This window comes from Microcebus murinus, chromosome X (genome assembly GCF_040939455.1).
Source record: "Microcebus murinus isolate Inina chromosome X, M.murinus_Inina_mat1.0, whole genome shotgun sequence".
Lineage (NCBI taxonomy): Eukaryota > Metazoa > Chordata > Mammalia > Primates > Cheirogaleidae > Microcebus > Microcebus murinus.
Window position 1 is genome coordinate 78633161 of NC_134136.1, and position 11433 is coordinate 78644593.

General features: G+C 40.8%; 1 pseudogene; it reads left to right on the top strand.

Annotated features, from left to right (window-relative positions):
* The first annotated feature begins 5856 nt into the window (after nucleotides 1-5856).
* LOC105861899 (uncharacterized) lies at nucleotides 5857-8809 on the top strand (annotated as a pseudogene).
* The last annotated feature ends 2624 nt before the right edge of the window (nucleotides 8810-11433 follow it).

Here is an 11433-nt window from a genome sequence, read left to right on the forward strand (position 1 = left end):
GCTCTTAGAACGGCCTCGTTAGTTGATATTTTGGTCAGTCTGATGACTGACTGTTGCGACGTCTTCCTGTTTGCATTGAATCTCCCAGGGGTCCTCTGAGCTTCTTGAACTTGTATATCGAGATTTTTAGCAAGACCTGGGAAATTTTCCTCTATTACATCTTCAAATATCTTGTCCAACCCTTGAGTGTTTTCTTCTTCCCCTTCTGGTAACCCTCTGACCCTCACATTAGGTTTCTTCACATAATCCCACATCTCTCATAGGCTTTGCCCTTTTCTCTTGTTTCTCTGCTCTTTCTCTGTGACTGCTTTATTTAATTGGAAAGTGTTATCTTGAATCTCTGAGATTCTTTCTTCTGTTTGATCCACCCTGTTCTTTAGGCTTTCCACTGTATTTTGTAGTTCCCTGAATTGATCCTTCATTTCCAGGAGTTCAGTTAAACTTTTCTTCATTGTATCGATTTCTTTAGTGACTTTTTGTTCCAGGTCCTGGAGTCTTTTTGTGTTTTCTTTATTTTGGTTATCCAGTTGTTCTTGCAGGTCGTTCAATTTTCTTATGATCCACATTCGAAATTCCTCTTCTGTCATTTTGGTTGCCTGATTTTGGTTGGTGTCTGTTTCTAAGGGGCTGGTGCTTCTCTTTGGGAGTGTGGTTTCCGTTTGGGTCTTCATATTTCTGGAGTTCCTTTTCTGATTTCTTTCCATCTCAGTCAGTTGTTGCTTCTTTCCTTTAGGTTTTTGTTTGGGTATTGACATGCCTTGTTTAGTCTCTGAGCTGGTAGGTGGTGTTTGTGGGTGAGATTCGGCCACACCCTCTATGATGAGTCAGTAGGTGCCATGAAAAGGGTGTGCAGAATGTCCTCCCTGTCAGTAGGTGGTGCTTGCTTGGAGGAACAGGCTACACTGTTGATTTTGTGACCTGTGACCAGCTCTTGTTCCTCTATAGAGGCACTCTAGTGCTTCAGGTGGTCGGTGGGGCCCTGAGAATTCCAGGTGTGTTCTTTTCTCCCCCTCAGTGAGGGCTGGTCTGGGAGTGAGTCTGGGCGGAGCTGGGTTGAGTAAGCCTACCCTCAGGCACCACCAATGTCGTTAGCAGGGGTCAAAGTTCTGTTCTCTGCTTTTGGGAAAGGCTGCCAGGGAGGGACTGGAATGGCCCCGCTCAGGCAGAAAGTCTGTGTGTGGAGTGGGGCTAAGACCTGCAGTCTGGAGGAAGCCTCACTTCTTTCCACCCTCCCCAACTCCACAGGTACTCCTGGATCTCTGCCAGCAGGCCAAACCTTATGCCACTGGGCCTCCCGTGGCTGTGTTGCTGACTGGGAGATTCCCTTCACAGGAACACCACTTGGGCTGGGTGCACGGCCTCCCTTTGTGAGGAGGGTTGCCCTCTAGGACACTGATCTGCCCCTGAAGGCACACACACCTCAGTAGGCTGTTCATGTATATCCCTTTTGTGCCCCAGGCAATTTGATACCTGGGTGCACAGGATCTGGTCTGCAGGTCTGACCTCTGGGCCCCAGAGTTCAATCCCTATCCCCACCAGGGAGAGGAGTGCCAGTCCCAATTCACCCATGGGGAGCCCAAGCTGGGTCTATGTCTCTCAGCCTCAGGGTCTGCCCCGTTCTCCTGGGATGACTGGGCCAGTCGCATCTGGCAGGGCTGGTGTAGGAAGCTCACACTCTGAGTTCCCCTCAGTCAGCTGTAGGGCCTCAAAAGGGAAGGTCCCATATCCTGGAGGTGCCTCCGGCTGGTGGCTATATTATCTCTATCAGTAGCTGCGGATAGGGATGGGAGAAGTGAGAATAAGGCAATATGGCACCTGCGCGCCACTAGGGTCTGTGCACAGGGAGCTACCCCACGGGAGTTGGGAGTCTGGTGCCGCATCCACTAGAGGCTTACTGCTCGCTGGTGGTGGCCATCTCTGGGCTGGTGTCTGCAGGTCTCTCCACCGGCTGGGGATCCCACCAGCAGTCTCCAGAGTGTGTGTGTGTGTGTATATATATATATATATATATATATATATATATATATATATATATATATATATATATTATTTTGGCATATTATGGGGGTACAGATTTTAAGGTTTCAATAAATGCCCATTTCCCTCCCTCCCCCCAGAAGTCTGAGTCTTCATCATGGCCATCCCCTAGATGGTGCACATCTCACTCATTATGTATGTATATACCCGCCCTCCCCCTCCCACCTGCCCCAAACCCTATTACTGTAATTACCTATGTGTCCACTTAGGTGCTACTCAGTTAATACCAGTTTGCTGGAGAATATATCTGGTGCTTGTTTTTCCATTCTTGGGATACTTCACTTAGTAGTATGGGTTCCAGCTCTAACCAGGAAAATATAAGATGTGCTATATCACCATTGTTTCTTAGAACTGAATAGTACTCCATGGTATACATATACCACATTTTATTAATCCATTCTTGGATTGATGGGCACTTGGGCTGTTTCCACAGCCTTGCAATTATGAATTGTGCTGCTATAAACATTCGAGTGCAGGTGTCTTTTTTGTAGAGTGTCATTGGATCATTTGGGTAGATGCCCAGCAATGGGATTACTGGATCAAATGGTAGATTCACTTGCATCGCTTTAAGGTATCTCCATATTGCTTTCCACAGAGTTTGAACTAGTTTGCAGTCCCACCAGCAGTGTAGGAGTGTTCCTCTCTCTCCGCAACCACGCCAGCATTTATTGTTTGGAGATTTTTTGATAAAGGCCATTCTCACTGGGGTTAAGTGATATCTCATTGTGGTTTTGATTTGCATTTCCCTGATGATTAGAGATGTTGAGCATTTTTTCATATGTTTGTTGGCCATTCTTCTGTCTTCTTTAGAAAAGTTTCTGTTCAAGTCCTTTGCCCACTTTTTAATAGGGTTATTTGATTTTTTCTTCCTGATTTTCGTGAGTTCTAAGTATATTCTAGTTATCAGTCCCTTATCAGATGCATAGGATGCAAAAATTTTCTCCCATTCTGTAGGTTGTCTGTTTACTTTCATGACTATTTCTTTGGCTGTGCAGAAGCTTTGTAGTTTGATCATGTCCCATTTATTTATTTTTGTTGCTGCTGTGATTGCCTTTGGGGACTTCTTCATAAACTCTTTGCCCAGGCCGATGTCTAGGAGAGTGTTTCCAACTTTTTCCTCTAGAGTTCTAATAGTTTCATACCTTAGGTTTAAGTCTGTTATCCAGCGTGAGTTGGTTTTTGTGAGAGGTGAAAGGTGTGGGTCCTGTTTTAGCCTTCTACAGATGGCTATCCAGTTTTCCCAGCACCATTTATTGAAGAGGGATTCTTTTCCCCAGCATATGTTTTTGTCTGCTTTGTCAAAGATTAGATGGCTGTATGAGGATGGTTTTATATCAGGATTCTCACATCTGTTCCACTGGTCAATAATCCTATTTTTGTGCCAATACCATATTGATTTAATTACTACAGCTTTGTAGTATAGTTTGATATCTGGCATATTAATGCCTCCCATTTTGTTTTTGTTGCCTAGAATTGCTCTTGATATTCAGGGTCTTCTTTGGTTCCATACGAAGCATAAAATTATTTTTTCTATATCTGTGAAGAATGCTGATGGGATTTTAATAGGTATTGAGTTGAATCTGTAGATCAGTTTGGGTAGTATAGACATTCTGATGATATTGAGTCTGCCGATCCACGAGCATGGTATGGATTTCCATCTGTTTACATCCTCTGCTATTTCCTTCCTCAGTGTTTCATAGTTCTCCCTGTAGAGGTCTTTTACCTCCTTGGTTAAGTATATTCCCAGGTAGTTTAATTTCTTTGTTGCTGTTGTGAAGGGAATTGAGTCTTTGATTTGGTTCTCAATTAGATTGTTGTTGGCGTATATAAATGCCTCTGATTTCTGTGTATTGATTTTGTATCCTGAGACTTTACTAAATTCATTGATCAGTTCCAGGAGTTTCTTGGTTGAATCTTTGGGGTTTTCTAGATACAATATCATATCATCAGGAAACAGTGAAAGTTGGATCTCTTCTGCCCCTATTTGGATACCTTTGATTTCGTTTTCCTGTCTGATTGCTGTAGCCAAGACTTCCAGCACTGTGTTGAACAGAAGTGGAGATAGTGGGCAGCCTTGTCTGGTTCCAGTTCTAATTGGGAATGATTTCAATTTTTCCCCATTCAGTATGATGTTGGCCATGGGTCTGTCATATATGGCTTGTATCATTTTTAGGTATGTCCCTTCTATGCCTATTTTCTTCAGTGTTCGTATCATGAAAGGGTGTTGAATTTTGTCAAAAGCTTTTTCTGCATCTATTGAAAGAATCATGTGGTCTTTGTTTTTGCTTCTGTTTATGTGGTGAATTGCATTTATAGATTTACGTATGTTGAACCATCCCTGCATCCCTGGGATGAAGCCCACTTGGTCGTGGTGGATTATTTTTTTGATAAGTGTCTGGATTCGGTTAGCTAAGATTTTGTTGAAAATTTTTGCATCTATATTCATTAGGGATATTGGTCTGTAGTTTTCTTTTTTTGTTGCATCCTTTCCTGGTTTTGGTATCAGAGTAATATTCGCTTCATAAAAGGTGTCGGGGAGGTTTCCGTTCTTCTCGACGTTGTGGAATAATTTCTGCAGGATAGGGTCTAGGTCTTCTTTGTAAGTGTGGTAAAAGAGATTTTTAATTGCTGTTTCTATTTCATCTGTTGAGATTGGTCTGTTCAGGGAATCTATTTCTTCCTGGTTGAGTCTAGGGAGGCTGTGTGTTTCTAGAAATTTGTCCATTTCCTCCATATTTTCCAGTTTGTGTGCATAAAGATTTTTGTAGTATTCATAAATTGTATCTTGTATCTCCTTGGGATCAGTTGTGATATCTCCTTTTTTGTTCCTGATGGAGCTTATTAGAGATTTCTCTTTTCTGCTTTTCGTTAGCTTAGCCAATGGTGTATCAATTTTGTTTATTTTTCAAAGAACCAACTCTCTGTTTTATTAATCTCCTGAATAGCTTCCCTGTTTTCAATTTCGTTTAGTTATGATTTGATCTTGTGATTTCACTTCTTCTGCTGGGTTTGGGGTTCAGAGTATATATTTTTAATTGAGAAGCAACATTGTATTTCAGATTTGTGATGCTAGTAATGTGAGCAAACTGAAAGTTACTGTGCGGTTGTGAGAAATGATAAATCCAACTTTCTGTGAAAAAAAAAAAAGAATTAAGGAAACCTGGAGGGGAACCTTTCTTAAAAGACAGTGATAAGGGAAGATTGGGCCCACAGTGCTCTGAGACAATCGGATCTTGTGAAAGGAAAGGATGACACCTGGAAATGGGGAACCAGCTTCCAATGGAGCAGCTCCTATGTTTGGGAGACCTGCCACCTGCACTTTAGACAGTTACATTACCATGAGACATCCGTGTTGGAGACTAAGACCCTCCACATTCCAAGGATTTGTCCTATGCACGGGCCTGGCCCAGGAAAATAGCCTAAGACGAAAATAGCACCCAGCCCTCCAGCTATAGTTCCGAGAAGAATGCATTCTATGACATGCTTGCTCCAGGGCATGCTACCTTCAATTGTTCCCGACCCCCTGCCAGGTTGGGGTTGAGTGATCAATTACAAACAGCTTCTGGTGCCATTGGGATGCTAATTGGGGTTGATTGGCCCACACCCAAGCCTCATCATCCCCCCACTCTATTTTTCTGTTTCTACTTCCTTGTTTCTGTATATAAAACCTACTAAAAATCCAAGTAAAGTAGACCTTGACAACCCTTTGCTTGGTCTCGTTCCTTTCTCTCGCCCATCTCTTTCAGGCAAGGTCCCCCTTGACCCCCGAGAGTAACAGAAGGTCCCGCAGGCCGGGACACATCCGGACCCCAGGAGGCTGTGAGCCACCTCCGGGAGCTCTGTCACTGGTGGCTGAGGCCAGAAGCACGCACCAAGGCACAGATCCTGGAGCTGCTCATGCTGGAGCAGTTTCTGAGCATCCTGCCACGGGAGATTTGGACCTGGGTGCAGCTCCATCGCCCTGGGAGTGGCGAGGAGGCTGTGTCCTTGGTGGAGGAGCTGCAGAAAGATCTCGATGGACCAGCACTAAAAGTGCCAGTCCTTGTCAAGGATCAGGACATTCTCCAGAAGGAGATGAGTACTCCAGGAACAACACTTCCTACACCCATTGGCTGCCACATAGTGGCTGAAATTTGCCCAAATCCTCTTACTGACCGAGTGGTGCTCAACCTCCAGGATCCTCATCACGATTCTTCTGTCCCTGGAGCTTCTGCCCTTTCCCAGGAAGAGAACCCAAGAAATCAATTAATGGCACTTATGCTCCTAACAACCCAGACCCAGGAGTTGGTGATGTTTGAGGAGGTATCAGTATGCTTCACTTCAGAGGAATGGGCTTGTCTGGGCCCAATTCACAGGGCCATGTACTGGGATGTGATGCTGGAGAATTATGGAAATGTGATCTCCCTATAATGGGAGACCATGATCGAGAATGAGGAGGTGACATCAAAGCCAAGTACTTCTCAAAGAGCAGACTCTCAGAAAGGAATATCAAAAAGACTTCAAAGAGGTATTCCCCAGTTTCTTGATTTTGAGGAAGAGTGTGAATGGCAAGTTTTGTCAAGTCAGTCAAAAAATGAAACAGGGGAAAGGACAGATACAGTGAAGAAAGGTTCCCTTTGGGAATGAAACAAGAAGAAAAAGACTCCACCAGAAAAACAAGGCCCAAAGTGGACGCATTTGGAGAAAGCTTGACTTTAGGTTCAGCTATTTCTGAAAGTTTAGTAAGCACTGAAGGAAAGAAGTTTTTTAAATGTGATATATGTTGTAAACATTTCAATAAAATCTCACATCTTATAAACCATTGGAGAATCCACACTGGTGAGAAACCTCATAAATGTAAGGAGTGTGGGAAAGGCTTTATTCAGTGCTCAAGCCTTTTCATGCATTTACAAAACCATTCTGGGGAGAAACCTTATAAATGTAATGAGTGTGGGAAAGTATTTTCTCAAAGTGCTTACCTTCTAAACCATCAGAGAATCCACACTGGGGAGAAACCTTACAAATGTAAGGAGTGTGGAAAAGGCTTCTATAGACACTGAGGCTTTATTATACATCTAAGGTGCCATTCAGGGGAAAGACCTTATAAATGTAATGAGTGTGGGAAAGTTTTCTCTCAGAATGCTTACCTCATTGACCATCAAAGGCTCCACAAAGGGGAAGAACCTTATAAATGTAATAAGTGTCAGAAAGCTTTCGTTCTGAAGAAGAGCCTCATTCTGCACCAGAGAATCCACTCTGGGGAGAAACCCTATAAATGTGATGAATGTGGAAAAACCTTTGCTCAGACCACTTACCTTGTTGACCGCAGTGCAGAGAACCATTACAAGTGCAAAAAATGTGGAAAAGTTTTTATTCAAAGTAAAAGCCTCCTCTTACTCCAGAGAGTCCACACAGAAAAGAAAACCTTTGGTTGTAAAAAATGTGGAAAGATTTTCAGTGCTAAGTCAAACCTTATTGATCATAAGAGGATGCACAGCAGAGAGAAACCTTATAAATGCACTGAATGTGGGAAAGCTTTCAGTCAGAGTGCTTACCTTTTTGACCACCAGAGACTCCACAATGGGGAGAAACCCTATGAATGTAATGAATGTGGGGAAGTTTTTATTCTGAAGAAAAGCCTCATTTTACATCAAAGATTCCATACTGGAGAGAATCTCCATGAATGTAAAGATTGTGGCAAGGTCTTTTGGCTCTAACAGAAACCTCATTGATCATGAGAGACTCCACAATGGGGAGAAGCCATATGACTGTTGAGAGTGTGGGAAAACCTTTATCATGAGCAAAAGTTTCATGGTCCATCAGAAACTCCATACACAAGAAAAAGCCTACAAATGTGAGGATTGTGGGAAGGCTTTCAGTTACAATTCAAGCCTACTTGTACATTGGAGAATCCACATTGGAGAAAAGTCCTTTGAATGTAGTGAATGTGGAAGAACTTTCAGTTCAAACAGAAACCTTATTGAACATAAGCGAATCCACGGTGTTGAGAAACCCTATGAGCATAATGAGTGTGGCAAATGCTTCATTCTGAAGAAAAGCCTCATTGGACATCAGAGGATTCACACAAGGGAAAAATCTTATAAATGCAATGACTGTGGGAAAGTCTTTAGTTACCACTCGAACTTTATAGCCCATCAGAGAATCCACACTGGCGAGAAGCCCTGTGCATGTAATGAGTGTGGGAAAGGCTTTACTTACAACAGAAACCTTATTGAACATCAAAGAGTTCACAGTGGGGAAAAAACCTCTGAATGTCATATATGTAGAAAAGTTCTTACCTCTAGTAGAAATCTTATGATACATTAAAGAATCCATACTGGAGAGAAACCTTATAAATGTAATGAGTGTGGAAAAGACTTTAGTCAGAATAAAAACCTTGCTGTACATCAGAGAATGCACACTAGGGAAAAACCTTATATGTGTGAGAAGTGTAGGAAATCCCTTACTTCTAAGAGGCATTTAGCTGGCCACCAGAGAATCCACACATGAGAGAACCCCTATGTATGTAATGATTGTAGCAAAGTTTGTAGGCAAAGAAAAAACCTACTGCACATCAGAAAATTCATACAGATGAAAAACCTTGTGAATGTAATGAGTCTGAAAAAGAATGCTCTCAGACTTCAAACATTTCATCTTCAACAAAAAATCCACTCTGTGGAGGAATTCTCTTGGCTACAAAATACCAATGAGTCTAAGATAGAGAGCCAGAAAATCTAGTGTCATATGTAAAATGGAGTAGCATTCCTGCCTATTTAAGTAACTGCTGGAGGAATCATAAATAGGTCTTCTAAGGAAAAAAAAACCCTAAGATCAATCCTTTTATGACAAGTGAGTTACATATATTTTATAGAAGAAAGTTAATCTAGAGTTTTAAGTCTACAAAAACATAATTCAAATCTAATAATGTAGTTGTAAATGATAAGCAAAAATGTCTTTGTATTAAAAAGTGGACATGTTTCTGAAAATATGTAACATGTACATTTTAAATATAGCATCACTGCTACAGAAGGTCTATATAAACAGCATGATCCAGAATGTCAGATGTGGAGATAGTAGTCTGCTGTTTGAAGACAAGCTAAGAAGAGCACTGGATTTGGAATCAGAAGACCTAGGTTTGTGTTTGGCTCTTTCCCCTACTAGCTATATGATTCTATTAAGTCAGCCTTTAAGCCTCAGTTTCTCTGTCAGTCAAATGTTGACATAATGCCTACCTCACAGGGTTGTTGTGAGGGTTAAGTGAAAAGATATTTGTGAAAGAACTTTGTGAAATCAGTTGTCAATAAAGTTGGATAAAAGAGGTATGGTCACAGTCTTAACATGACATAATGTAAGTTTGTTAATTAAGCCAATATTAGAATGAAGGGAATTCCATGAACCACAAAAATATTCATTTTTATAAAAGGAAGTATAGTGAATAGCAAACTTTAGAATTTAGTGCTTTAAGAAGAATTTTTTAAAATTCACCTTTAAAATGTCTAAGGGAGTTAAATATCATAGCTGATATACTTAGCTTGTGTTTGTGGAAAAATATTATGGCCAGCCATTAACAATGATGCCAAGGAAAACAATTTATTTTCCAACTTTTGAATTTGAAACTTAACAGATATAGAGTGTAAAAATAGAAGGACAGTCCTATGTTGGGTTCTTTGTTCATAGGGAAATATCCTTAACCTCAACAGCTGAGGTGATGATCCTCACCACAGTCATGCTCGTATTGTATTGTATTGTATTTTAAATTGATGCATAATAGATGTACATGCTTCACGGTACATTTGATCATTCTCAGTTCTAATAAGCATTTCATCATTGCTGTCCTGTGATAGCTTATAATTCATGAAACAACGTTCTGTCCCAGCACTTAATACTACATAAAATTTTCAGCTTGAGCCAAGCCCTTCAAGTTCTGATTAAACCAATGTAGAATTCACTTCTGGGCAGTCAGTGCCCATTGTCCCTGTGAACCAACCATTCATTAATTCAGCCTGTGACCTTTTGTATATTTATAGATTTAATTCAGCCTGTATTCTTGAGCTGATAATTTTTTGGACTATAAATACCTGAATACCAGGATTATGTTTTCTAATACTAGTAATGTCAAAGTGTTGTGTTGATTATAATAAATGTTATTAATTCCTAGTTCTTCATTAGAATGAAAGGTACCTAAGAGTGAAAATTGAAAAGGGACCAAGGTTTAGTCTTAAGACCTGGATATGAGTTAGGTTCTGCCACTTGCCTTCGCTTCTTGGAGCCTTGATTTCCTCATCTGTTAAACAGGAGGAAGAATATCTACCTAACAAACTTATGAGGTAATGAATATGAAAATGCTTCATATCCATGCTGTAGAAGAGTCACCCCAGTTTATATAATAATTACAAAGGGACATATGTACTTTAACAATGGAGAAAGCTATCTTTTACCTCTTAGCCAAGTAACAAAATGTAATATTGCTAAGACTAAGATAGTCCACATAATGTGCCTCCTTGTGTGATGTAATAAGCCAAAAATTGTTCAACCTAATTTAATCAAGCTTCTCAGACTTAATTGCCAGTTTACAGGAAATACAGGAGACAGACGAGCAAAATAAAAGACACCATGAGAAACAGACAAATCTAGAACATGAGATATCATATAATAAAACACCCCTGGATTCTTCAAAATGTAATTATGATGCAGAAGAGAGGGGAGTGATAATTATCAAAGCTGCATGAGTGTACTGGGAGTTTATTAGTGTTCTCTGCTTTTGTGTATGTATGAAAATTTTCATAATGAAAGGTGTAAAATGTGGATGAGGAGGGTTGTTTTGAAAGGATGCTAAAAAGCCATTGGATACTAGGAACCTGAAATAGACTCACATGAATGCCCAGTTGATTTTTGACAGGTGAAAAACCAATTCAATGGAGGAGAGATAGCCTTTTCAACAAACGCGGCTGGAACAATTGTATATGCATTGGCAAAACAAACAAACAAACAAACAAACAAACAAAAAACAACTTCAGGACCTAGGACTAAGTGAAGAAGTCTTAAATGACATCAAAAGCTTGCTCCATAAAAGGAAAAAAAATGTTGAATTGGACCTCATCAAAATTAATCTTTTTTTTTAATTTTTTTTTATTTTGGCATATTATGGGGGTACAGATTTTAAGGTTTCAATAAACGCCCATTTCCCCCCCTCCCCCCAAAAGTCTGAGTCTCCATCATGACCATCCCCCAGATGGTGCACATCTCACTCATTATGTATGTATATACCCACCCCCCTCCCCCCTCCCCCCTCCCCCCTGCCCAATACCCTATTACTGTAGTACCTATGTGTCCACTTAGGTGCTAGTCAGTTAATACCAGTTTTCTGGAGAATATATCTGGTGCTTGTTTTTCCATTCTTGGGATACTTCACTTAGT